The sequence below is a fragment of the Dermacentor andersoni genome, chromosome 4 (genome assembly GCF_023375885.2).
Source record: "Dermacentor andersoni chromosome 4, qqDerAnde1_hic_scaffold, whole genome shotgun sequence".
NCBI classification, from domain to species: domain Eukaryota; kingdom Metazoa; phylum Arthropoda; class Arachnida; order Ixodida; family Ixodidae; genus Dermacentor; species Dermacentor andersoni.
Genome location: NC_092817.1, coordinates 138448320 through 138465757, shown reverse-complemented (window position 1 = coordinate 138465757; position 17438 = coordinate 138448320). Strand labels below are relative to the sequence as shown.

The 17438-nt window shown below is 43.6% G+C and overlaps 1 protein-coding gene across 1 annotated transcript in view; it reads right to left on the bottom strand.

Moving 5' to 3' along the window:
• Positions 1-17438, bottom strand: part of LOC126537834 (venom metalloproteinase BumaMPs1-like) — a 114495-nt gene that overhangs the window by 21858 nt on the left and 75199 nt on the right. The gene's annotated exons all lie outside the window — the stretch shown is intronic.

Genomic DNA, 17438 nt, shown 5'->3' with positions numbered 1-17438 from the left:
AAAAGTGTGACAGAATCAAATTTCTTGACAGGCCGGCGCAATAATACAATTATGAACTCGTTGCACACAAGGCACCAAGCCCTATAATAAGTGGCGACAACGTCTTTGTTCGATCGCCGCAACCTTATCCCTGATATCAACCTAAGGGCCTAAGTTGTGCAATTAGGCGAGATACTACACACTGTAAACGGAAATGAGCCGAAAAGGGCATGTTAAGGGATGTGACCTCCCTTGAGACTACGTGCCTGAAAACCGTGCTCCCTTACAGTGGTGCAGAAATGTTCAGCGTCCTCCATTTCGCTCCCTCGCAAAATGGGGATGAAGGAAGGAGAAAGAACCTCAATTCTACATCCTTTTTAAGAGGGAGTTTAGAAGATAGAGGCCTCCCTTTAGCCTAAACGGAGTTCTCTGTTTCTTATTTTATGCGTTATTTTAATTTATTATACACATCTGTGAGAAGGAGACGAGAAAGGAGAGATATATTGTCCAAGTGGTTCTTTTTCTTCCTTTTTATTTCTGCAAATTTATACATTTCCAGAGTGCAAGCCAGCTTATTTAGGGCGATATAATAGAAGATTTGTTCGTCTCGTCGACCACAATGTCCTGTCGCGCGGCCAGAACCCCCGGTCGGCACCTGACGACCTGACTTCGGAAGCGGGACCATGCAAAACTTCGACGGCTTCGGCCGCAGAATGTCCTCGCTTCTGTTCGTTTTCCCATCAACTAAAAGTGAAACTGAAGGCAAAGCCCGCGAAGCGCCAGTGTCGTCGGCGCCGGTGACGGCACCTGTTTTGCTCATCGTATTTCTGCGTGTGTGTCTATGTGCGTTCTTACGAGAGAATTACGCCGGCCGTCGGAGAGTGTTTCGTGTAATGTGGAACCTCACAAAAAAGCTACCTGCCCCACTGCGCAGCACTGCGTTGATCGCCCACCGAGTAGCCATCGCCTTGTGATCTGTGTACTACAATACACTTCTGTGGTTCGCGCGGCCGTGCTCGGGCATTCCCTACTGCGCCACGATATGAAAGCGGCTAGTGAAACCTCACCCACAGTCCTCACAAAATCGGAGCGCGTACGGTGTCGACTGCTTTGGAAACGGCGCGTTTCAGATTACCGCTTGCCCAGTTGCCTCAGGTTTCACGCGGCCTTCTGCGGTGATGAGTGCGGCGCGGACCCATCGCGTAATGCACATAATGCTCACACCTTTTATGTTACGGTGTTGAGACCCGTCGGTCCACTCAAGAAAACTCAAGGAGCTAGTGCCGTACAAAAAGGAGACATTGTTTTTTTTTTTTTAATTTCTCGCGTTTTACGTGCCGGAACCACGATCTGATTACGAGGCACGCCGCATGCAGTTGGGGACTTTGGATTATTGACCTCCTGGGGTTCTTTGCCGTGCACAGTTCTTTAATGCACGGCACGCGGGCGTTCTTGCACGCCACCGCATCGAAGTGCGGCCGCCGTGGCTAGGATTTGATCCTGCGACCTCGTGCTTAATACTAAGCACAACGCCAAGGACACCTATATCAACCACGGCGAGTCAAAGAGTGTTGTATTTTCGTCATGAGGTGTGTTTGATAATCATTCCCTAAGTGTCGATATAGATGATATAGATTGTGACAGCGATTTGTGTCACAGCAACATTATTTTTAAGGCGGCAAATTACTGTTATGCAGCATGAACAATGCAAACAGCCAGCCTGTTTCTGTGTTAAATGGAGGCACGCAGTGTGTGCACACAATTATGTTCATTTTATCAGTTTTGTGAAATAAGCTTCAAACTGCATGCATTTTCACTGGGAAATCCGTACCAGCACTTTCTTGTACCAAATTGTCTATGCACAAAAGTTTATGCCTATTAGAAATAAATTCCAGGCAGTTACAGCATACAATTTCTTTTTCTGTATGCAGACACCAACTGCGTTTTCATAGTCATGTATTGCATGTTTGACCAGTGCTGAAAAGGATAAATGGAATAAATTCAAAGAAGCCTGCGAATTTGCCTGCTTGGTCAGGCTTTGATGTATTTTAGTAACATATGTTCATGTACAGATGTCGTGTGAATGCATACTTGGACTTTAGTTACGTTTCACTGCATTAAAAGAAAGCACCTAGCCAATCTCAATTCTTTTTCTTGTTTCTTGCCCTTGGTGTCCACATACCTGAATCTATTCTGAGTTTTTGTACCAAGACAACGGCAGGGCATCACACATGCTAGAAACATTAAAACAAAGAACAAGGAATGTGGCACAAATGATCCACAGAGTCACAAAACAACAAAGAGGCTTCAAAGAAGCGGAAGCAGTCAGACTTGTGCAAGCATTCATTATTAGCAGTGTGACCTATAGCCTCCCCTTTCAAAAACTAAATAAGGCTGAAATGTCTAAAGTGAGCTCCATCATCAGGGCAGTTAGGGCTCCCAAAAACACAAGTGCCAAAAATCTGGAGGCTCTTGGTATTCACAACACATATGAAAAACATGCCACAGCAGCGGTCACGCCTCAGACAGAACGTCTGAATTCGACAAAAAAAGGAAAGGCCCTATTGCAAAAGGTGGGATATCCCCTGAGAGCACAGTATGGCATTGAAAAAACAGTTTCTCTACCCAGACAAACAAGAGGGAAAATTCTAGTTTCACCAATCCCAAAGAATATGAGCACGAAACACCAACAAAGCAGAAAAGCGCAATCAAAGGCTTTACAAAGGAAATATGAAAGAAATCCAGACATATAGTACACAGATGTGTGTAGAGTGGCAACAGACAAATTCACAATAGTGGCCTTCAATCGGTTCACAGTGATGATAACCTCCATTCGGAACCCTTCAACCTGTACCGTGGATGCAGCCTTTCGAGATGCAGAAGCAAAAGAAACAATCTGCATTGTCCATGATGTACTCTAAGGCAGCATGCTTTTCCTTAATGATGGGTACCGTCCCGCACAAAATTCACAGAATTGCAGCAGGTGGTAATTTGGTGCCCGGCGCATTCTGGACTGGAGGGAAATGAGAGGGCAGACCGAACTGCTCGGGCAATAAGCATCCGAGCACTAGTTGGTTCTTTCAAGGAACCTCCCATTGACCCACACCACACCTTCGAAAACCAGGAAAAAGAGAGACAGAAATACAGCTGCCCACACCCCAACCTTATGGGAGAACAGGCCAGGGATTAGCGCTGTGTACAGACTAACACATATCTACACCTACAAATACTCAGTAAGAGACACCCTGCATTCTATGAAAGTACGTGTTCTTGGTGCGAGGAGCTGCCTACTCTTGCCCACGTAACATGAATGTATAAACTACAGCCTCCAAATTCCAATTCGCCCCTTACGGCGCAAGTGCCAAGTAACAGACACTGGGATGCTTGGCTTGCTAGTGAAGATGCAGAGAGGCAGAGAGCTCTTCTCGATAAAGCCCAACAAACCGCAGAGACCAGTGGAGCCCTAAACTGAGGGACGCACCGACCGCCCAAACCACTAAGAGAAATAAAGTTTATGCTACTATTACTTGCCCTTAGTGCTATCAGCCATCAAGTTTACGTGCAATTACAAATGAGCCACATGTCACTTGATTCACTCAGTTTCCATCCAGAAAATGCACTCTTTGTTGGAGGGCATGCACGATTGATTGTGTACGTGCAACATTTTGTTGCCACAGAGGGGCATGTAATATGGAAACCGACGTAAACATTAATACACTCTGCAGCAGCTTGTTCTGAATTGAACTTTTAAAAATAAAGAGCAATTTCAATAAATGACAACATGTGTTTGTTTTTTTATCTGGCTGAGTATGTGTTACCGTCTGGGTTTTTTTTTTTATTATTCCATGTGGTAGAGGTGTGTGGCTGTCATTGTATTGCTTTTAAGCTTCTGCAATAAGTGTGCTTCTGGCAGCTGGGACAAATTCTCAAAGCAAATATGTTTCAGATAATTGTGAATCCTAGTCAAACATGACACACATATTGCTGTATTTGTCTTGGAAAACTTATTCAGGCAAGCAGCTTTTATAGCTTCAGTAAATTATTCATTGTGGCCAATTCAGCTGACCCTTTTCAAGACTAACCATTAATTTTACAGCAGTGGCTTTCTATAATCCTAGTATTCAGTGTGTATACTGCTTCTTTTCAGGTATGTTAACATCATACAAGTCTGCATTCCTAAAAACTTAAACAGCCAGAGGCCACCTTGCAAAGATGGGGATCTGAGTATCAAGAAAAAAAATCGATAATGAAGGTAGCAAGAAGTACTCACAAGCAAATGTTTATTGTCAGAGCATTGCAAGAATAATACAGCCCATGCAGGGGGTGCACGAAAGCCAGATAATAGCCACAAAAAACAAAGCCTACTCATATGTCACAGCCATTTTAATCAAAAATGACATTTAACTCCAGTGCACGCGTAATGAAGCCTTGCTACTTATGTCAATTTACTAGCATTACCGCCCAGTACTGCTGTGCTCCTGAATGGTGGCTCACATTTGCAGGCAGCAATAGGTGCAGCGACATACATCATTCGTGCATCACTCATTTTGGACAATACACACCTTGCTGCAAGGAAAAGGAGCCACAATATAGCTTTCTAACAATTCTTGGCAATAAGTTTGAGAGAGGCGTTTCCAACCACACCAGACTAGACCGGCATTGCCTTGCAGCATGCTCGACACCGGGAACGTAACTTCTTGCCCCCAAACCCAAAATTTCTGTTTACCTGGCATAAGACGATGTGCAGACAATGCTCACCTGCCCCCCCCCCTCCTCGCCCCCCCCAACACACGTACAAAAATATTCCTGGCTACGGCACTGGTCCTTGTTACAAGAAATAGAAGTACAGATCCTTGGTCTCGATGTTCGCCAATCTGGAACTCGATGAAATTGGCTAGGCAAAGTAAAGAAGACACCAATGTCAACCTTCCAGCTGATATGAAGGATTGCTTCAAAATATGGAGGGGCATGTACCGAAGTAGCCAGTAATGTTGTTTGGTCTGTACTCCAGCCACGTATTATTTATCAGGCTCAGTTTTACTGGCTCTCACCGAAGCAGAAGGACCAGATTGAGATCATTATTCAGAATATGATGAGGGCAATAGCTGCTCTCCCTCTGTTTGTTCAAGAACACGCCCAGGTGAACAACATGGCAGCGTTGCTAATTCAATGGGAATGAGCATGTGAATTAAAGAGGTTGCATGTTGCAATCACTTCTGATTGCTTGGGTGCAAGAACAGACTTAAGGCTGTGGCACTGGTGTACACTGATGTTCCTTTGGGCCAATGTATTTTGTACAGACGCTGCTATTACAGGAGATGGAAGCATAGTATGAGTCAGCCTGAAGTACTTCCCTCTTTATAAAAATAAGGAATATACAATGGATGTCTGCAACTCTACTTGAGCTTTATACCATACATGACAAGAGTCTGCAGAACAGGGCTGGTACACGGTAAAGTCATACATGACACCGATGAGGCAGCCTCATTTTTATCAAACATCGCCCAAATACAGACACACACCAATTCCTTGAGTGCGCCATTTACCAGCTGAAGCAAGACAGTAAAGCCACATAGCTTTGTCAGAAGATACACAAGCTTCACAACTACTCACTTTTAATGCTTGCTTACACTAGGTACAGGGACATATCCCTGGCCTTTTCAATGCCATGGCAGATAACAAAGCACACAACAACATTAATGACATGTATCTACCCGCACCTCTTGTGCCAGGTTCACTTACCGTCTTTCTACCCCGGAAAGTTTGCTCTGATGCAACACATGCTTTTACGCTCAAATTAAACAGCCTTTGCTGCATCAATTTTGCCAGCACTGTCAAGGACACAGTATTCTTAACTGCAATTTATCATCAGGGAATACATAATTTTAATAATGTGAGTGCAGGCATTTTGACTCACTTATTATGAATGGAAAGAAATGTCACTGCTGCCTGAATGAAGAGAGTAATCTTCTGCAGTTGTAGAGAGTCAGTGTAGCTTCATGCAATACTGTTTCACAGCAAGTTTGTACAAAGTATCATTACAGGCAGGGAATTATAGGCCTAATTGTGCTTTTCACTTGCTCTGAATGTGACCTTAAACAAAGCATTGTGTGTAAAAAGGGCAAATGTTCTTTGAAATGGAGCATCTATTAGGAAGTAGAATTTTGCCTTTTGAGACTTTTTAGCATCCATGGTGGAGAGATTAAATTACCAATGTATCTCTATAAGTCATGCCTCTAAAGATGCACATGGTGTTTAGGAAGGTAAATTTTTTTTAACCAGGGAGGGACATACGGAAAAAACTTTAGTGAGAAAAAGATCTGCAAGGTTGCCAGCCTGGACTCGGGCCACCCAGACATTATGTGCGGTGAGGCATAGCCTTTCCACCGCTGCCCGGGCCCACTGGATAGCCCATAGTTGGTCGTGTAGTTCCGAGCTAGTCAGAGTGCTTAGCCATCGCTCATCGAGAAGGCCCGGTTCTATCTTGTCCTCTACATATACTGATCTGTGTGAACTTCCATAAGATGTGTGCCATGTCTGCGTGTTCGTGCTTGCAGAGCTTGCAGCTCGTGTCTGAGTATTGTGTTGAATTTACTCTGTTTAAATGTACTGGGTTTCGGGATGTTCTGGTTTGCAACCTTCTCCAATCTGTTTCTTGAGACCTGTCGAGTTGTTTGCGGGGTTATGGGTATGTTTCTCTTTGTTTCGTATAGTGTGTCAGTATGTCGTGGTACCTGACCAGTCTGTCCCTGTTGTCTCGTATTGCTACTTTGTTGTCGTTGCCTCCCCGCAGTCCTTCCTCTTTCCCCGGGGTTTGCGGGGTGTCGGGCCGTCGCTGTCCGAGCCACAGTGGGTTAGTTCTCGCTCGGCTCGATGGGCCTTCTCGTGAGGTTGGGAGGGCCATTCATGGTTACTTCTCCCATATGTGCTGGGATCCATTTGAGGATTTTGGGTCATGTCAGAGAAACACAAATGTATTGTTCCAAAATGGTACAGTGTTACTCCACTGTTAGAAAGGTGATTCAGAAGAGCTTTCTAACTCCATTGACTAAATTTTCAGAGGTGATTGCAATGGGTGATTCCCCTGTTACTCTGGTATTGCTAGTCTGGTGCTTACGGTCGGTGATATACACAGCATACCAGTCTTGGAGCTCAACTTTCAAGAGCCAAGAGGCATGTCATGGGTGATTAAATCATGGATTTTCTCGGACAGATGGAATTGTCACACTAAACCGTGTACAGCATTTCATCATCAGTACAGCTGTGAAAAGGTGGTAGTTTTGTGTAGTATAGCCTCCAAAATGCCTGACCAGTGGCGTTCTTTGTTGAGCTGACCATTCAGGCCTCCCCACTAGCTAAATTGTGGACACCACAGGTAGTATCTCCTCCATGCTGGGTTACAAGTTTATTAGGCTTTCTTTTTAAACAAACAATTAATTTATTCTTCATTTTTGCTGTCATTTTGATGGCCTGTCTATGCTTTTTGTTTTCAAAGGCTATATTATTTTCATTATTATGGCCTTCAATGTTTAAAATTGTAATATCCCATATAATCCACCGTGATTACTCGTAAGAGAGAAATCAATATAGAACAAACAGTATATGTGGGCAAATGTATGTGCATTAATTGACTTGAACAGTCACCTGCGAAGGCTTAAAGTCAGGTTGCTCAGTGGATTGAATAATCTCAGTTGGAAAGCAGCACTGAGTGTGTTCATATGCCTCTCACTCATCCAGTATACGTAAATGCATGCCTAACCAAGACACTCTCAGACTTTAGCACAATAAGTGAATATGTTGTGTAATGCTGTTCACTTGAGACTGTGAATGGAACTGTTATTAAAATGAGCAAGCTAGAGACAACTATTGCAGTGTTTAATGCAGTGTTTATAATTTGTGGTAAGTGCAGCATGATATTGCAAAAGAACATAAATAATGCTCATCTCAATGTTTCTATTTATGCCTTTCATTCATCTCTTAGCCTCTCTGAAATTAAGCAGCAGGGCATGACACAAGCACTGCTGCTTACGTTTATAACGGAGACATCAGTGCACGGGTTTCAGACAGAGCCAACTCCTGCCCCTTATGCACATATGTTTTGCACATATGCAATATGTACGGTACTGTACATATATGCCGCGCTCATCATTCGTCTACACGCTAATAAGAAGTTCGTTAATATATAGTTGTGTGCGAGAAAAATACTAAACATCATTTCATCGGCATGTCGTCGGCGAGCAATATATATCTCATGAGAGCCTCTCAACTGTACGTGCCAATCGACCGAGTCATACATACATACGGTGCGACTCGGCAAACACGAACCTATCTTCAGGGCCAGTATATCACATGGATTCCTTTCTCGGGGTTACCGTTATTATTATTACCTACCGTCCATATAAACAACCTATCGGTGATAGTACGCGCAGTACCGCAAGGAAAAGCCCTAGCGAGTACGGCACCTCGATCCGGCCTGCCTGCTCTATCGCCGACGACGTCGCAGGAAAAAAAATATATATTGGCTTTAAGCATAACCGTCGGAATAAAGTGATCGCAATCGCACCTACTACACAATAAGAAAAACAAAGCGAATGCCAATTAACAGAGCTGCGATATACGGAAGCGGCCGATCGTTTCACGTACCGTCAACACGCTGACTTAATTGTTGACAAAACATGATTTTACGACTAGCGCTGGCCACACAGAAAGCGTTGTCGGCCGCATATGCCAAACTCGGTCCGAGGACGCTCGGGACGGCCAAGCAATTGCTGACTCGGGCCCGGGCTGGGCTTGGGTCTGGCCGGGGAACATTCACTGGCGACAGCCGGGAAGTCAGCGAGTCGCTGAAAGTTCTTGCGCGAGCGAAACGCAAGCGAAATTCAAATATGTTCATTTCGACTACAAATTTACAATATCCACCGTCTACAATCGGGCAGCGCGAAGCATTGGGCCGCGCAACTGCTACGCAGTTAATCTAAGAACCCTCGGGCTAATCACAGGTCATATATCGAACCCCGCGTCGTAAGAATGGGCTATTTTCCCATGCCCTTCACCTGCGGGGTTCCCTCACGCAGCGAGCATACCATCCAAAAGTCAATCTATTATTGCCCGGCCGGCATCGCGTACGGCGGACGTGAGGCGGCACACAACGACGGAAGCTTTGCCCAAGCCGGATTAGCAAACGGCAAGAAGCTGCCGTATTGTAATAAGTCGTGGTTATCAGCGCGTGAAATGACAAGGAATAGCTCGATCATAACCTACGCTTGTCCATACCGGCCTAGTCGCTGTGGTCGCGGATATGACACATAGCGTTACAGAAAAGTGTTCACAAAGCATTAGCAGCCCTGCTCGTGTATTTAATAACATATTCTACTCATCGTACCTTTGCGCTAGCTGTTACCAAAACTAAGATAAATCCTAACCAATTCGCCCACCTTGCAGTCTTGCTGACATAATATGACTGGTGAAAGTTATTCTAATGCATGCACATATATCGTATTCACATGTGCCTATATTGATTGTTTACTTCAGCATGAAAAAAAAGGATGCTCCATCTGTATAATTTCACATAATTACATTTTCCTTCCTTTCTTTCCTTCCTTTTTTTTACTGTTGTGGTGGGTTGAGTACGATATATACAAATGAAATATTTATGTCACTTTTGCACTACTCCACTTAGGAACAGCAAATCAGCAATCAGGATGACAGATATATTAATTTTCTTATTATTTTTAAAATTTGTATTCAGTATGAGACGGCTTAGCTTGCTTGCTTTTTAACAAGCTCTTGGTCAACGACGACACGTATGTTTGGGACTCGGAAGTAAACTGTGCAGTGCATCTGTCTCAGCATTCTTTGGAATGACAAGCCAAACCTTCATCTTCTGCAAGTGTGGAAACTGACAGTTTATGCAACCACACACCCATAACACTTCTACAAACCTGTCATTCTTATACACACACTGTTGAAGTGTGATGTCAAAATATATGTCACTTTCATCACTCATTGATTCATGCGCGACATCTCTTGTACTAACCAAGACGTGGCTAAACGATACCATCTCCAGTAAAATTTTTCTTTCCACATCTGCATACAACACTTTTTTTTGTGAATGATACAACTGCATAGAAGGTGGCATGCTCATAGCTTTAAAAAAATAATTTCTTGCAGTTCCAACTGGCATTCGTTCATTCCTAGAGCACATTTTCATTTCACTTCAATGCTCAAGCAGAATGTTATCATAAGCGCATACTGCTGCCCTCCGGATGTAAATTAGGCATTTTCAAGCGAGTTTCAAAACGTTCTAAATAAAGTGCATATGCTATTTTGGCATTCTACTCTGATCATTTATGGCAATTTTAATTTCTCCGTTATTAACTGGACAACAGAATCTGTCACAGCTGCTCACGCTCAATAGCATGTTCTCCTTCATTCCTGTCTACACTTCTCGTTACCTCAACTCATTACTCTTCCAACCTGTTCATCATGTACATTGGCCAATATTCTAGATGTCATCAGAGGTAGAAAAATTAACATTCAAATATGCAAAGCCATCAAAATCGCCCTGGGCCTACCATCTACTGCTTCGACTACGAGACTTCTCAAGATGGGTGTACACAACCCCCGGCAAGAATTAGCAAGCTCATAAAGCCAGTCAGTTAGAATGACTTAACCTCACACCCACCGGGAGATCACAAGAAAAGCAGACAAACCCGAGTGGATGCCCTACGGCAAAGACACAGGCAAGATCCGGACGCCAGATACATCGACGCAGCCAAATACCCGCAAAGAAATGCTTACGCCCTGAACATCGTAGATTCTCAGGGCAGAGAGCTAGCGTCTGCCACAGTCCATGCACACAAACCTGAGACTGCAGAAGAGACTGCAATCACCCTAGCAACTACCACGTGCAAGGATGCAGCTGTCGTTTTTTCTCATTCTGAAGCAGCTGTCAGGAACCACGCTAAGGGTCACATGTCGACAGAAGCACTAAAGATATTGAAGCACGACAGCACTCCGATCCCCTACACCTGCGTGACCTGGGTTCCTGGGCATGACGGGCTGGAGGAGAATGAAGCAGCACATGCCATGGGGAAGGCGGGAGATGGAAATTCAAGACAATGAGCAAAACGAGAACAAGGTGAAAGCAGGAGCCAACGTTTCAACAAGTGGGCTTGTCTTCTTCAAGGCGACATATGCTTTCCTCGCCACAGTTACAGATATAAAGAATTAGTTTGGTTGATGCCCAGCCTGATATTGCGTGATTATATACTGACACATATGCATACAATTGTTTATCCTTTTTCTGTGGATTGCATTTCACCTACTAACAACTGAAAGATATCAGTCAAAGCAAGATGAAAATAGTGTTGTACTTTGCGGAAGGTATATATGTATATATATATATATATATATAGCACCAGTGATTACGTTACGACCTTTGACAAGTCATGTGACGCGCTTGGCAGACCATGCTCGCCGCTAGGTTGTTGTGCTTTGAGTGCCACATGTTTTTTTGGGAACAGGTTTGACCAATAAACAGTTAACGCTTTGAAGTGATGTTGCCAGTGTGTTATTCTATACTGTCATGACAACGCGACAATGCTCTGAAGTATATTTATTGATTTGACAGCAATAATTCCATAGACATTTTCTGTGGCATGAAGGAAGGAGATGCAGATCTGAATCATTATCATTATTATATATACATATTATTACTGTATTAACTATTAATATACGTCGTTGTACTGTGTGGTAGTACAATATATAGTATACCGATCAACACAGTCAGTGCTCAAAGTTAGCCGGGGCTCGAGAGAGTCCGGCCTCTCTTCCATTTTTTGAGCAAGGGCTCGGCCCCGCCTTTGCAGGTCAACTGTAACACTGCGGCACCCATTCGACAAGCACTGAATGTGATTTTATTGCCAGTAGTGCCTTGTGAGGGGAAATTCCAACTCTACAATTTTTGGAATAATGACTTAAATAAATAAGAACTCGGTTTACAATCTCTGTCTGAGCAGCGTGATCGTGAATGCCTTAAATTGTTGCATAATCTAATTAACACCCCACGCTACTCATTAAAGAACAACTATCTGCCTCCTGATAAATTGAAACCTACTAGGAATAGCCACAAACTTAACCTTGCAGCATTTCAACCACATACTAACCTATTTAAGTGTAGCTTCTTTCCTCATACAATTGAAAAATGGAACTTAATTACTCCCAGGTGAAACTAGGTCACTGCCTTTAGAGAAATTTTTGTATAAATTAACTTGATTCATGCTGTGTTTTTTATACTGATTGTATCTTTTATCTCGCATGGGAAAAATGGCGGTATTATTTATGGATATCACTACCATTTCTGAACATGCTGTCTCAGATACGTCTCCGCCTCCAAAAGGTATCACGAAACACGTATTCCCCATATACCTCAGAATCCCTGACATGCACAAAAAGTCTGATATGGCTGTTTCGGCAATATTCTAATTGGCTCAGTCTCACTTGTTCGAAAAGTTTCCAGATTATCTTCAGGTTTTCACAGATGCATCTGTACACAACGACGGTCAAGGCGCCTCTGCAGCTTTTTACTGCCCTTCAACTCAAGTACGACTTATCTTTCAGATACCTCATCCAACTTCGTCAACAACTGCGGAACTAGCAGCGATTAATGTTGCACTGAAATACGTGCAAGAGGAGTTATTTACATCGAAGGTTGTCATCTTTACGGACTCCCGTGCTGCCCTTAGCAGGTTACAACACAGTGAGCTTGATTGTCCACTTGTGCGCAGCATTAATGACTCTGCGAGCAAAATTACATCACGTGGGGTATCTCTCGTTACTCAATGAATACCTTCACACGTAGGAATTGCCGGAAATGAAGAGGCTGATCGGCTCGCTTCAAGTTGCGTTCATAACAACTGTGACTGCCCAGAAATTTTGTGCAAGCTTGATGACGCTCGTCTGCTGATTCGTCGCCACCTACTCAAGCAGCATCCAGATCAGCGCGTCGCAAATGGAAGGTTCCCGCCCCGTGTTCGTGGTCGAGGCTTGCCTCGTCACGCTAGAGCACAACTGCTCAAGCTGAGGGTTGGTTGCGTGAACGTGCGCGAACGTTTATACCGACAAGGGCGTGTGGAAAGTCCATTGTGCATGACTTGTGGCTGCTACAAAACACTTCATCACCTGATATTTGAGTGTCCCGCTTTCAGTGCGCAGCGCATGTCGCTAGTGAGAAATTATCATCTCCTTGGCCTGCGGTGTGCGACACTCGAGGAATGTTTATACCCCAGTGGCTGTGCATCTAAACGTGATCAGGCCCATCGTGCCCTACTAACATTTATAGAACTAACTAACTTAGGTTCACGTTTGTAGCATGAACATTGAACATTCTGTAGTAGCGTGACCTTCAGTGACCGCCCCTACTGTGTGTGATCAGTACTGTACCCTAACGCTTCTTCCTTCGAAGATGGGAGGTGGCGGGTTCAAACACCTTGTAGTGTATATTGTGAACCGACTACCGGTGAAACGGTAGTTTTGGTGTCTCATCGTGGAGAACACATTTAGCTGTATAGCGAACTAGCCATGGATGTGGTTGATAATTGTTGAGGCTTTTTGACGTGGCATCAGTTTAATTCCGGCTGCAGAGTTCTACTTTAGTCTTCAGATTTGTCCTGTTGCAGTGTTCTACTTTGGTGTTTAGATTTGTCCTGTTGCTCTCGTTTCCTCTTTCCTTTTTTCCTCCCCTCCTCCCTATCTTCCATTCCTGTGTTGCTGTCACCTCCCTTCAGAAGAGTAGGCAGGCGTTGTGCCCCTTCCGGTGGCAGTTGCCAGCCTGCTCCTCGCTTTCCCTTTCCTGATACCTGTGTATATGTGTATATGTGTTCAAAACAAATAATAATAATATCTTTTATTTTGAAGTTATCATGTTTCTTAAGGTGTTGAAGTTGATTTGTGCAGAAGAATATTTGTTATATGCAGTGTACAAACCCACTCCTGTGATAGCCCAATTGGGCTGCAGTAGATGAAAAAAATAAAATAAATGAATAAGTGATTAATCAGCTGATAGGGAATGAGCAAAGACAGGGCAACACCTATATTGTCCTACTTCTGCATGCATTTCCCCAAGGCATTGCACATGACAGTCACCACCCTTAATTGCTCGACTAATTAAGATTCTTGACACAGCTAGCATACTGTTTCATGAGTCAGTTGAGTGTGAACCTACCTGTTCGTGAATTATTGAAGGTTCACCTTGGTTTCTTAGTTTACAAATTAATTTTAATTCGTTTATTTTTGCATTACGAGTACAGCGCTATACCATGCATGTACTTTGTACACTTATGCAGTAAGCAGGTGTGAAACCATGAAATATATTCTTGTAGTGCCCTGAGGTTCTAGGTCCTTTCGGCTCCCCTTACCACCGGTACCACTAGCCGTTACCACCAGTGGTGCGGCTGGTATGTCGATACCGCTGGAGAGCTTTATCGACCGATATGTGTGAACGCGACACGCGCGGCTTGCCCGTAAATCCGTGCGCGTGCCGCGTCAACAGAAACACGCCGCTTTTCTTTTTCTGGTGAACATGGGGCACAACATCGAATAAACGAAGCTTTGCACAACACGTTTACAAACAGACAAACACGAAAGAATCACGTCCAATCTGACTCATCATTAACATGTCTAATTGACCAACGATTTGGCGGCTGTCCATTGTATTTGTTAGGTTGTTAATTATGCTGTTTCTCACTGGTCAACCAAGCGAGACTGTACTAGTAATCATGCAAGCCGTTCGTTTTCTTGCATTTCGTGATTTGCTCGTCCGGCTCCTTTTGCCGACGAGAAACAGCCTAATACTCGCTCCAAAATATTGTCCCTCTATTTAAACCCCATTCAACCAGGTTCAGTGTCCTCAATATTGAGCCACAATATGTAAGGAATATCGTTTAAAGGCCGCAGGCCAGTTGACAATGGACATAAATCGGAGGGGCCAAAGAAACTAGACTCCGTGAGTATTTTCTAAACAGCATGTGCCTTATATATTAAATAAATAAATATAAAGAAATCTAGACGGACATATGTTAGAACTTTGTTTCGTTCCGTCCATATTTAAAGTCTTCTAGGTGGCGCCACAACAGCTCATCGAAATTCGAATCCGCGGCGAGATTCGAGCGCGGGAAGTTGCTGTGTGCCGGTACGCCAGGGTAGGCTGGACTGCTCAAAATTTTCTGTTTGTACTTACGAGGCAGCAGTATTTGACAAAAAAATAATAATACTTCGATGCTCTTCTCACGCCTACAAGCGAGGACGGCGTGATTAACAACACAGCGTAATGCGCAACGCTGAACGCCAACGAACTCCACCACCAACCTGCTGGACGAAGCATTTTGGTAAGCTTATATTTTATTTCTTGTTTGCAAAGTTTGTCGTAGGCAAACAATTTTTTTCTTTATTTCTAAAAGGATCGCATTTGACTTCGCTATCGTGAGTCTCACGTCGTGAACAACGGCTTCTGCGATATCCAGACCGTATTGATGTGCTCAGTGCGCATGCATGATGTAAGACGATACTACTGATATGGAATAAGCAGAACTGTGTAACCTCTATATCGCACAGGGGGAAGACGCGAAGATATGTCAGTTAAATAAAAACGACACGTCTCGTTTTTACTCGTCCTTTTGTTTTAGTTACTGTATGTTTTGTTAATGTATTGAGCAAAACGTGAACAAGGTGAATGCAGGAGCCAACGTTTCGACAAGTGGACTTGGCTCCTGAATTCACCTTGTTCACGTTTTGCTCATCGTCTTGAATTTCCATCTCCCGCATTCCCCGTCTTTTCTCTTGTTAATGTATTGTCATATGGTTTACCACCCATGGCCGGACTTAGTGCTCTCGTTCTCGCGTGGAAATGTCCCGGTTTGCTGAGGGGGCACTGTGAGCAGCGCCAGACAGGGCGCGATTCCCCCGGTTATTGAGCCCCTGGCCAAAAACTTATTTCTGGTATAGGAAAAATTTTCACAGCTCTTCACTATACCCACAGTGGTTGCTTATAGTGGCTATGGTGTTGGGCTGCTAAGCGCGAGGTCGTAAGATCGAATCCCGGCCACGGCGGCCGCATTTTGATGGAGGCGGAATGCGGAAACACCCGTGTACTTTGATTTAGGTGCACGTTAAAGAACCCCAGGTGGTCAAAATTATTTCGGAGTCCCCCCACTATGGCGTGCCTCATAATCAGATCGTGGTTTTAAAAGGTAAAACTCCATGATTTATTTTTTACATCTGCACTATGTGTCTTGATATGTTCTCCCTTGTTTAAGTGTGTTGGTACAAGCCTTTACCTTAGTTTTAGCTTTAAGATTTGATCATATCCTCTCGGTGCGTAATGCATTTATATACAACAACCGTGGATAGAAGCTGCGACTGTTTGAGTCATAGCGCCTTTCCTCTCAGTTGTAGTAATTGCATGTCATTGGAAATGTGTAAGGTTGGAAATGCTTGTTTTCTTCCTTAACATTCTAGAATACAAATTTATACTAGGGTAATTAAAACTTGCAAAATGCAGTGTGAAACTTAATACTAAACTTTATTTACTCAAAGAAAATAAACAATATTTTCATGTCCCTTTATAATAGCATCATCTTGCACTGTGGACACTGAACTGGTTCGAAGGCACAAACTGACTGAATGGATTCTTGTCTTGCTTTAGCATAACTCAGTTTGAGCATGAAAGAAAATGTACAGGTGACAGGAGGATGAGCGCTAACTTCCAACTGGTTTTATTCCATGACCCTACTGCACATTATATGCGCCACTCATAGCACACATGAGAAAAACAATTGAAACAACAACCTTACAAGAAGCATACGGCTGCAGTTCACTGAAAATGTGCCGACCAACTTAGAAAGTAAAGTTCCTTGTCTGATAAAGATAGGAGGGTGTACTCATGCACATCCTAACGTATTTGGTAATGGCATTAGCCTCAGTAATCTCGCGCATCAGTTGAGTGCGACTGCATCCTATGATGACTCATTCTTTAGAAAAACTAGTTTGCATCCACAAGTCTTGCGATGCATGGCAAGGGACCTACTTTGTTAACTTTTATGAAGGTTGTAACTATGCTTGCCCAAGCAATCATTGATACCCCTTCCTGTCTGTCTAATGTAGATGCCTTGCACGACAAGGGAAACTTGTATACCACAGCTCAAGTGCAATCAACATGCCCGTTCTGACTCTTTTCCAACCAGTGTGTCAAAACTTGTGTAAAATACTGGCAAACATGCAATGACCAGTACGTCACTTCACATTTATTCTGCAATACTCTGCTATCTCAACTGCAGGTTGCCAAGAATTAAAAATTACCAGGGGGTACAACTCGAATGGTGTTCACTGTACCTTGATGAGTGTTGTTCATGGCAGCCACTGCAAATATTTCTCATTCATTGTGCACGAATATGTTTCATTAG